The 11,478-nt window shown below is 32.8% G+C and overlaps 1 pseudogene; it reads left to right on the forward strand.

Annotated features, from left to right (window-relative positions):
* LOC149262902 (uncharacterized) overlaps positions 1 to 11,069 on the forward strand; it is a 100,782-nt pseudogene extending 89,713 nt beyond the window's left edge.
* Positions 11,070 to 11,478: the final 409 nt, after the last annotated feature.

An 11,478-nucleotide genomic window follows, 5' to 3' on the forward strand; every position in this document is an offset into this window, starting at 1 on the left:
TAAAAGATGCTTATGGTGCAAATCATATATGTTAGTTGTTGATAACTATAATGATCTTGTTTAAGTCTTTGATTGTTGTTATAAATCTCATGTATATCATTTGATGTAAAGGTCATGTAAAGACCTATGATGTAATAATTGTCATATTCAGTCATGTATGGACTTTTGAGAACATGTCAAATATGTATCCCCACTTGGTTGGAATATTGATGTAAGTATGGGTCCTTGGTGATAGGAAGGCCATACTCACTTGAGGCATAGAGTCATGTACTTCATTTTACATTTGTTAGAGATTGTGGCATGTTCTTAGGGGGAGCTTGATTAGATCATTCAGCATGTTTAGTGTTCATATTCAGTAGTTCAGATATGGAATTCTTCATTTAAAATTGGTCAACCCTTTGCCCTTGATGTCAAAGGGGGGAGAGTAGCTTGGTGTTTGGAGAGTAGCTTGATATTTTGAAAAGCTTGGCGCTTGGCTTGATGTTATTTATAGGTTATGGTGAACAAACACCAAAATCTTTGCCATCAAGTCGAAAGGTGGAGATCGTTGGCATTGTGATGAATGTGTTGTCCTTGATGGAAACTCACTTGTAACAGAACAAGTATATGGTAACTAGATGAATCCACAGGTTAGTTGAGAAGTGACAAATGTTGGAACAAAATGATGGGGCACAGGTTTATAATATCAGAATCAGAAGTTTGATACAGGGAGATTATTGGCATTATGAATTAGGTGTTTTCTTTGATGGAAACCTACCTGATCAATTGTCCTTGATGAAAACCTACTTAATAAGTTGTATTTTGACCTAGTGGTGAAAGGTATAAATAAGATGTGTTTACAAATGTGACAGAATGCATGGTAGTTCAGAGGAATCATAAGGTTGTAAATTAATTGGATGCATTTACAAATGTGAAAAAATCCATGGTAGTTCAGAGGAATCATTTCATAAGAATAATAAAGTTGGAAGTTCAAGAACTATATGTTGGTTTTGTTAAGCCAAGTCGTGTATGGACGCGAGTTCAATGAAGAAAAGTAGCATATGTATTTTGCACCATGGTATTCTAAATACCTGGGTTCTTACCATGGTATTGGCCCATAGTAATGAGTGCAACAAATAATATTGATCCTGTCAAAGAATACCATCAACATAACTATGGTTTTGACCCGAGGTATTGAAAAAGGCTAAAACTATATGAGGTGATGAAGATCAAAGTGTGTGTGGTGTGCAAGTGATGGAAAACTTATGAAGAGTTAGATCAAAAGAAAATATGAATGTTATGGGTTTTTGATGCTTTGATTGATCTAAACTAAGTATGCACCTGAGATTTTGAAGATGGATGAGATCTAATAGATCTGAAATAATTATGCATTAATGAATAAAATTATGGATCAGGATCATGAGACCTGAAATGAATTTTCATTGTATGATCTGCTCATGGATTGACTAGATCGAAGTACTAACGCATGTTTTTATCTCTAAATATTATGATCTAGGTCTTTCTGAAGTTCTGAAGAGTTGCAAAATTTTAGGTCAAAATTTCAAATCTATACACTGCTTGGTCTTGGGAAAATCACGTATACACGTGGGTTCACCTCTTCAAAGTAACGTACACAAAACAAGGGTTTATGTTCATAAATGAGTAATCAACTTGATTAGTGTTGTTGCTTCTCTTTTGTCTGTCAATGATATCCTCATGTTGACCTAGGTTAAGTACTAATGTCTTAAGTAGATCTGATTGAATGATAAAGTTGAATGTGGTTATGAATAGTGTTAATATTACTTGTTGATTATTAAAGATTAGGTTAAGTTATGTGATTGGTTCAGAGTGTTGTAGTAGATCTGAGTATGGCCCAGTATTATTTTCAGAATTGCAATAGTCAAGTTTTCATTTTTCTGTATTTTAAGATCTGTACGTGGGTTTCTCTACTGAAAAGTGCATATGCACACGAGTTTCTTTAAGTGAATTAGGGTATGCATTTTGCAATTTGAATGATCAGGACTGCAAATTATTTTGTGTGTTGATGCAGTATTCTGGGTTCAGTTCAGTGCATTGGTTACAGTGATCTGACTGTTCTAGTTGATTGATTGAGTTTTTTGATTAAGTTTCAGTTGATTGGGTTTTAAGTGAATGGTTGATTTAATTATATTAGAAATTGATGATTGGGTGGTTCAGTTGTGTCAGAGGTTTCAATGATTTATTGATTCAGTTGTGTCAGAAGTTCCAATGATTGGTTGATTCAAAAATTAATGATTGGGTTTCAATTATGTCAGATATTCATGATTGGGTTTCATTGATTGATTGATTCAAATGTGTCAAAGATGGATGTTTGTGTTATGGTGATGAGTTACAGTTTGATTTTTGATATTGAGCTGAAATGTTGATAATGGGTCCAGTCTTAAAATTAGATGAAACATGGCCTACAAGTTATGATGTGTTGATGCAGGTGGATCCAGTGTGAAAATTCATGAAACGTGGTCCATGGATGTTGCTGAGGGTTGGAGCCTTTAGTGAGGAAGTCGAAGCTTCCTACCAGTAGTAGATGGTGATTAGATTAGGGGGTTGGAGCTTCCTTCCAGTAGGAGTTGGAGAATGAGTGAAGGCTATAGACTTCTACATGTGGGTGCTTTTGTACTGGTATAAGTCTGCACTAGTACAAGATTGTAAAAAAAAATTCTTTATATTAAAAGATGACAGAGACGACAACAACAGGTGGTTTTTTCCCACATTGGGTTTTCGCGTTAAATGCTGGTGCTCATGTATGTTTCTCATGTGTGATGGCTTATTTTTTCTTACAACACATGATTAATAAGGTATTGATGCACTAGATATAGGCAAACATATGATGAATTAACTGAAACACAAGTTTACTAGATGTACGCTAGTTGTCTTAAGAACAATCACGTACACAAATGATTTCCTTTTAGTAAAGTAATGTATAGAAATATGAATATGAAATGAAAAATTTATTGATTTGAAAATACTAATTCACCCCCCCTCCCTCTCAATATTTTTCCCAACAAAGTTATTTACTATCTAATTATCAATATCATTTTTTTTCGAGAGTTCACAAATTTTAAAGAACATGAGACTGTGGAAATTTAAAGAACATTGTGAAAGTGAACATTTAGTATTTGGTAATATGTATTTATGTGTACAATTGTTATGGTTCCAGAAGTGGAGAATGATCTTTAATTTTTAATAAAGGAGATTATATTTTTGGTAAATGATCAAATATGACATTATGGAGTCTGAAGAGGAAGGTTTGGATTTCAAAATAGTTAAACTACCTGGATTATATTCAAGTCATTATTGTATGATCTACCTGCTCCAACTATTCATGCTTACAATTCCCATTAGCCAAAGAAAGACCCTAAGGTATGTTGTAACTTTTTTTTACCCTATTAATATTTTGTAGTTTTTCTTTTATGTTCAAAATAAAAAAATAGAGAAAAATAGAAAAATAGAGAAAAATAGAAAAAGAAAGAAGAAATAAGAGATTGAAAAGAAAATAAAGGGGAATAAAAAAAAAGTCAAAAGAAAGAAATAAAAGAGATAGAAAAGAATAAAAATAAAAAAATCCCAATAAATGGCATGCACGTTTAAATGTTGGCCATCATATTTATTGTGTTTTTTATTTTTTTTATATAATAAATCCATTTGATTGTACCATCACCCATCAACATTTAACACTGACACAACAATGAATGATGGAGATTAGGCTCGCCCAAATCTCTAACCCCCGATTAATAGCGGTACCCCCCGTATCCCTGAACGACAATGAAGGGGGGGGGGGCATTCTATAAATCCCACTTTATCTACATGGAAACCCCAGAACTGTTGCATCCCCCCTCCACTCAATACCACTTACTACTCTCACACCCCCCCTCAAACCACTTATCCGCTAGTCCACTCTGTCACATTCATATTTCACGCCATATATGTCTCCCGTTATTTTCACCATCCATGAACATCCCACTATATTTAACCATTTCTATTTCTCTCACTAAACTTGAACATGACTGTTGTCGATTTATATTTCCCGCCAATGTTCATTTGCATTAAATATCTAGTGATAATAACTGTCAAACTAACAAAAATAATTATAAACTCCTAATAAACATGGTTATCCTATTCAAATAGGTTATTTGTCACTTCTTCCTATCGCTGCAATTTACAGAATGCCACCACAAGAAGAATCCTAGTAGACAGTGACCTCCTACCACCACCATATTTCTGGTAACTCTCTTTCTAGATTTTCGGAGTAATTTTGTTTTCCTAATGGCTTCCCATAGAGGAAAAGAAAATGTGCCTGTAGATAATCCTTTGTTTCCCCCTATCATTAATCTAGATGGACTCCCACTAGTTGACACTCAGTTTAAGATTCTAGAGACCAATTATGAATTGATCTATACAAAATTCACAATTGGGAATTTCAAAAATATGAAGATGCTAGTGGTGAGTTCTGCTTTTGGGAATCCCTACTACCCCATATTTTCTTCCCTCAAACCCATCATTTTATAGAATTCATAGCCTGGTGTGGAGCTCGATATCTTCCTAGCCAAAGAGCAATAATTTCTCATAACAATGAGACTCTTTTCCATATCACAGCTGAGTAAATGTTCCAAGCCCTACAACTAAATCCTCATTACTCTTTACACCCTTTTTCTTCTTATGCTCTAATGGAAATCTATCATAAACTTTCTTTCTGACAAAGATCTCACATATTTGATTCATTTTTACTATAAAACTCAAAATTACCCAAAACTAACCCACCTTATCCTTCTCCATTGTTTCCTAAGATGTTGAGGTAGGTTATTTCCTTACTGCCTTATATATTAGGGTATCCCAGTGATCAGCGGGTTGATGAAGTCATTTTGGGCTTTCTATCAGTGTTTTCTTCTCGTAAAAAAACCTTCAATTATGTTCAACTACAACCAGTTTCTTTCCGATATTATTCATGATCAATTTGTACAGTTTAGAGTTGAAGGATCATTTAAGCATCAGCCAGTCTTGGTTTACTTGTTCTTATATCATTAGCCAAAAAGATTTAATTTTCCTTTACAAAAGTTGGATGCTGACAATAAACCTCTATCAGTGATCTATTGAACATATTTGGTGAGGAAAACATCTAAAGGGTTTTCTTTCAGTGATTTTTTTAATCAATTCTTGTATATAGCTACTTGTTTGTTAAATAGTGATCCAGCCCAAGGATTTCAACAAAGATGAAGAGAATCTTGCATCTAAGTGAGAAGACAAAGGTTGGAGACTGGTATTTATACCAGAATTTCACTAAACTCAAGATTTATGGTTGCGAGCTTCAACCATACAAATTGCCAGTGTTCCTCCCCATGATGTTTTTTTCACTTGAGTACATTAGACAAATGATGAACATGGATACGGTTCATTTTGTTTCTAGAAAATAAAAAGCTCAGTTTATATTGAAAGTGTGGGTTCATCCATTCATAGTCAGCACCAGAGATGCAGAGAAATAAGTCAAAGGCTTATTGATTCGGATGAATTTTAAGTTGAGTTTTAATTGGTCATATGATCCATTAGGAGTAATCTCATTAATGAGAAATGCTCATAAATATGCACCATATATGCATGTGGAAAAACCTAAAATTCAGTAGTATGCCAACATAGAAAAATGGGCAGAGAATACATTGCAAGAGATTGAGGAGCCAGTTTCTAGTTAAACAACCTTTGAAACTCCAAAGATGATAGAGAAAGAGCTAAAGAGACCAAGATAAAGTGCATCTCTAGCAAGGTAAGAGTTACAGAAATCAACATTTAAAGTATTCAAAAGGAGAAAAAATATAAATCATGAAGAAGAATCTTTAGAAGCTCAAACGTCCAAACAACTTACTACAGTTGTAATATAAGCACAATCTCCTTCTTAATTACAAAAGAATCCTGAAGACACATTGGATTCTCCTTCTTCTCCTACTTCTCAAAAAAACCAAATCATTTTTGCAAAGTTCTTACAAATGAAGAAGAAAAATAAGGCCCTAAAGACTTCTATATGAATTCTGGAACCAGTCTTCCTCAACTCAGACAAGATTAATTTCTACCCTTGACAGTGAAAAAGGTCAGTTCCAATTAGCATTCTTGGAACCAAAGTTCATGTGCCTAAAAGTGCTGAAGAATATAAAACTTTTGTATTTTCATTTAACACCAAGAAAATTCATCCTATTGACCATATTGACCTTCATAAGCAATCAGGACAAATGATATATTCATCCTTGACAAGTTATGCCCTGGAACCTTCTAAACCACAAGGTTCTCTAAATAACATTCATTCCCAATTAAAATTAGAAAATATGTCACCTCTAGCAAAGGACATTAAAATCAAAGTGAGTGAATAATTAGTTAAAAAATTAGGATTAGATCCTAAAGGTATAAAGGAAGTTGAGGAAATAATCAAGAGCAGGAATGTTGTTATTCAAGCATTGAAGAAAGTGTTGAAGCTACCAACAACCGAACATCTAGAGGATCAAGAAGTCAGTCAGTTAGAGAAGGAGAAGGATAGCATGCTTCAAATGATCGTTAAACAGAACATACAGATACATAATATGGAAGAAGAAATGGAAAATTTGATCAAGGAAAAAGAGTTACAACTCAGTACTGGAGTAGCAACTTCTACAGCAGTGACTTAAACACCAGCAATTTCTACGTCAACAATGCCTACAACAAAAATAGGGCCCACTAGCCAAAATTCAAAAAATAAGTTGTCAAAAGCTATGAGTGACCTGCCATTAAAAGATATTGAAATCGAAAAACTTAGAACTCTACTGGAGAAAATTCAAAATGACAAGATAAGGGATGACAATACATATCTGGTCGAGGTTCAAAAAAAAATCAAATTAACCAAATAGATAAAGAAATATGAAAATGAGTCATTGATTTCACAGACATTGGCCAAGGAAAAGGAGAAGATTTGGATTGATATAAATTCTACCATGACTAAATACTGGACATCTATTCAAATTATTTTTGAACAGAAGGAGTTAGTGGAAAGATTAAAAGCAGTCATCACATGAATCAAAGAAGATTTGGAACATATTCTTGGAGAAGAAAATAAAATAATTAAAGTACTCAACTCTAAAACTAAAGAATAATTATAAGAATTTGGAATTGAGGACATAAATTATATTGTCATATAGGTAAAAAGAGTTTTGACAAAGAAAAATTTGATGTTACAATTAGAGAACAAGCATCAAAACTTGGAAGCACAGATTAAAAAGTTTAATAGAAAATCCAATATTCTACAACAAAAGGGACTTCCAACTCTACGACATGCTAGTGGCCAATTGATTCCACTAGAAGATTATGAGTAAAAATTTCATCATATAGCAACAGACAGAACCAAATTTCCAAAGTTAAAGGGATAATCAGTAGGAAATAATTCTTTAAATTTCTAGAGTATGATATTTTCATTCAGTATGAAGTTAGTCATTTGTTCATCACTAGGCCAACTTTTGAAAATACACAAAAGTCGATGAGGCATATAGGAAAGTAACAATTTTTTCTATCCCAGATGAAAAGAGATGGGATAAGTTACTTGAACTCATTGAGTAAACAAAATGCAAAGAATTGAATGACCAGTCACATGAAAAAGAGGAGCAAAAAGCAGAAAATTTAGTTAAAGGCAATAGTTATCAAACGACACCCTTAAATTGTGTGTTGATTACGCAAAATGTTTAAGAATAGATAATTTCTAGTTATATTTTTGTAAATCAAAAACAGTTTCAAATATTATCTCATTTTGTAATAAATTTTGGCTTAGATCTAAGATACTTTTGGAATTAGATTCTATAAGTATTTGGTAGTTTGAAGAATTCAAGGTTGAACCCTTGTAATGAACTAGTGACATTCTTGTAATGTTCAAAGCTAATTTTGAAGATAATTGAAGGATTCTTGATTCATTCCGAACAAATTTTGTATCTATGTGAGTTTGTCTTGTTATCAATTATGTTTTTCATATTAATTTCTGCACATGTTCAAGGTAACATCGAAGTTGGAGCAAGGCTAGATTGAATATCAATCTCCCTGAAAGCCCCTGCAAATTTATAATTATTAAAGTAAATTAATTAACTGAACAATTTGTCTTAGTTAATTCCTCTGTATCTTTTAATTGTTTTCTTTTTTCATCTCTTAATTGTTTCTTTTTTGGTTGTAGAAAACTTCTACATGTGTCTACTATATATGATAAATTAATTGTTCAATATGAATGTTTAACAATCATATAGGTCCTTCTTAATTTATACTTTTCAAATTAATTTAAAGATTAATTCTATTATGAATGAAAATCATCACTTTATTTTTCTCAAAAATACTTAGAAATTACATATTTTTAAAGGTTTAATGCACTAGTCATCCGTTTAAATCAAAACCTTACTTTAGATGATTTGGCGCATTTCCCCAGCCTAGAACTGTCTACAACGATACTACATTAGATTGGAGCCGTTGTCAGGGAACAAAGATTGAATTTTGTTTCCCTAGTAAAACAATTAGACTTTCCTCTTAACGATGAATAAGAGGCTAGTAGGCTAATATCTTTCACCTCGTGACTCTACATATTAAATATGGTTTCACACATCCATAGATTTTCTCTCCTTTATCAGATCCAGAGAGATTAGTAATAATTGCATTTATTAGACGTATGTTAGAAGCCTCTCTTCTTGCTTCTTCCTCTGTTTTATCTGAAGTACCTTCACAATCTAACCCTTCACAGTCAACTTCAATACCTACTGAACTATCATATCTTCCTCCAAATGTTTTAGAACTCCTTTCTAAAGGAATAGATCTTCCAATAGTAATATTATTTCATTAGCTTGAGGCCTTTGAACTTCCTTATTCCCATTCAAAAGCTTTTGACATTGAAGAAGATCCTAAACCTTATTTTTCGAAATTTAAACTAGTTGATTGTAAATCTTCTTTTGTACATACTTATCCCCCTACTTTTGTTAAATGTGAAGAGGAGCTTATTATTTATAATAATCCTCTAGCTTTTGAGGATCCTGAAAAGGTTTTACCCAAAGTTCAAAAATTTGTTATTAATCCTCAATTCTTCCACAAACACAAAACTTCATCACAACCTTCTTCCAGTAAAGTTGTTTCTCCAAAAAATACAACTTCATTACAATATTAAATGGATGTTTTTTAACCAATTGCAGCAGCATGCTATGAAACATTAGTTATTCCACCAACAACCCAAATTCATGCTTTTCCTGATTGATATTTAAAACATTTACCTACATTTAATGGAGATACAGGGTCATCAGCTGAAGATCACTTGGATGCATTTCTAGATTTTTCTAACAACATGAATATTGAGAATGAAGATGTTTACACAATAATTTTTGTTCAATCTCTAGAAGGAAATGCTAGAATATGGTTCAGATAGCTACAAGCTAATTCTATTAATTCATGGGCTGAACTAATCAACATTTTCAAGAACCAGTGGGGAATAAAAAAGGATCATGTTTACTATTTAACATAATTCTAATATTTGAGAAGGAATCCTAGTAAACCTGTTACTGAATTCATTACGAGATTCAAATAAATTTATATAAAGATGCCCCCAGATTGTAAACCTCCAGTTACTACTGCTAAAGTTAGATTTTCCAAAGCATTTGAAGATGATTTTGTTGTAATGCTTAGAGAAAGAAAATTTGAAAGTTTAGCAGACATGGAAACTAATGCAATTGAAGTCGAAGCTAATAGGTCAGCGTTTAGTAAACTGAAATCTAAGTCAGAAAAGGCTGAAAAGAAAATGAAAACTAGAGAGGAAAGCACCTCACCATCAAAAACTAAAAATGATGAACATAAAATTGATGAAATAAACTCTTTACTCATAAATTTGTCTAACAGAATCTCAAGAATGGAAACACAACCTAGAGTAACCCAACAAGTTAAAAATAGACCACAAGTTCAATACAAAAGACCTTGTCAACCTCAAATTTTGCAAACAACAAATATTGATCAACAAATTCAACCTCCCCTAATGATTGATGATCAAGATCCTGAAGAAACTGTTCCTATTAATACAAATGATATCAATTATTTTGAATATCCATAATCTCAGAATGCTATTGTTCCAATCAGCCAAGATCAACCTCTGATCAAAATCAAGAAAACTCCCAAATTTCCAAGTATCAAGATTTTTTTGAATTCCTCATTGCTGAATTAAATAGAAGGTATGACTTAAGACCGAAACCAAGACCTGGTAGACCAGTCAAAAAAGTTACCTTTGATGAACCTCAAGTAAAAGCAACCGAAACACAAACATCATCAATTCAACCACATAATTAGTTACAAGAACATAATACTTCTGAAAAATTTGTTCCAACTATTTTTAATGTTGAAAAAGAGTTAGAAAGAGTTAAAATTCCAATTCCATTATCTGAACTCTCCAAAAATCAAGGTTATAAGCATCAAGTCTCTAAATGGATTCAATATTCAAGTGTTGATGCATAGGGGGATGGCATTAGCTTAAAGGTTGAAAAACCCTTAGATGTTTTTGGTCCTACTTCAGATATGATTGATGAAAGTGTACCTCCTTTTTATGTCACTTTGAAAAATCATTTTTACCTTTTATATAATTCTATGTTATATTCTAGTGATTTTCATAATCTAATGCCTTAAGTGATCATGGATCAACTTCAATTACAAATCATTAAACCATACATGAATTTTATACTTTTGATCCCAAGAAAGTACCTTTCTTGGGATTAATTAAGGATTTAGTTGTAACACTTGCTCAGATCCTCGTGAAAAGCATAGTCTTAAGCATTGTTGTTATAGATATTCCCCCAAACTTTGGAATGTTATTTTCTAGATCTTGTTGTGTTAAGTTAGGGGGAAGTCTACAAATGGACATGCCTTATGCCACAATCCCAACCTATGGAGGTGAACATTTAAGACTATATGAATAATTAAGATTTATCAATACAGTTTGTAGAGAAAATCAGGCAATTAATCATCCCATTTATGAAATTGATCAAGACTTTGGATGCTTTACTATGGCTGCTAATGATCTTCCAAATCCTCAAAATCAGCATTAAAGAAACTGTCAATACCCCTCACTCTTCAAACACTGACATTTGGAAAATGTATTTTGATGGGGCATTTTCTAAAGATGGGGTTTGGATTGGAATTGTACTCTTTTTTTTTTTTGCTAAAGCAAGAGTCGGACCTTCTATTTCATTAATAAAATACAAAATTTACATCAATCCACGAGGAGTTTTGGACCAAGTAAGAGACCTACAAACAAAATAGAGAATAGGCCTGAGGCAAAAGCCCCTATCCCTAAAAACCCAACCTCTAAACCCTTAAGATCAAAACAATGTTGAAGCTTGCATCAAAACCAAAGCAGCGGTTTAAAATAGATATCATTTTCGAAAGGCCCATCAACCTGCCAATTTGTAGAGCAAACCAAAACAATAAGCATCCCTCCTGTAACAATTTTCCTCC

The sequence above is a fragment of the Pinus tabuliformis genome, chromosome 6 (assembly GCF_031772625.1).
Source record: "Pinus tabuliformis cultivar Carrire ecotype Pingquan chromosome 6, CPIR1, whole genome shotgun sequence".
Classification (NCBI taxonomy): domain Eukaryota; kingdom Viridiplantae; phylum Streptophyta; class Pinopsida; order Pinales; family Pinaceae; genus Pinus; species Pinus tabuliformis.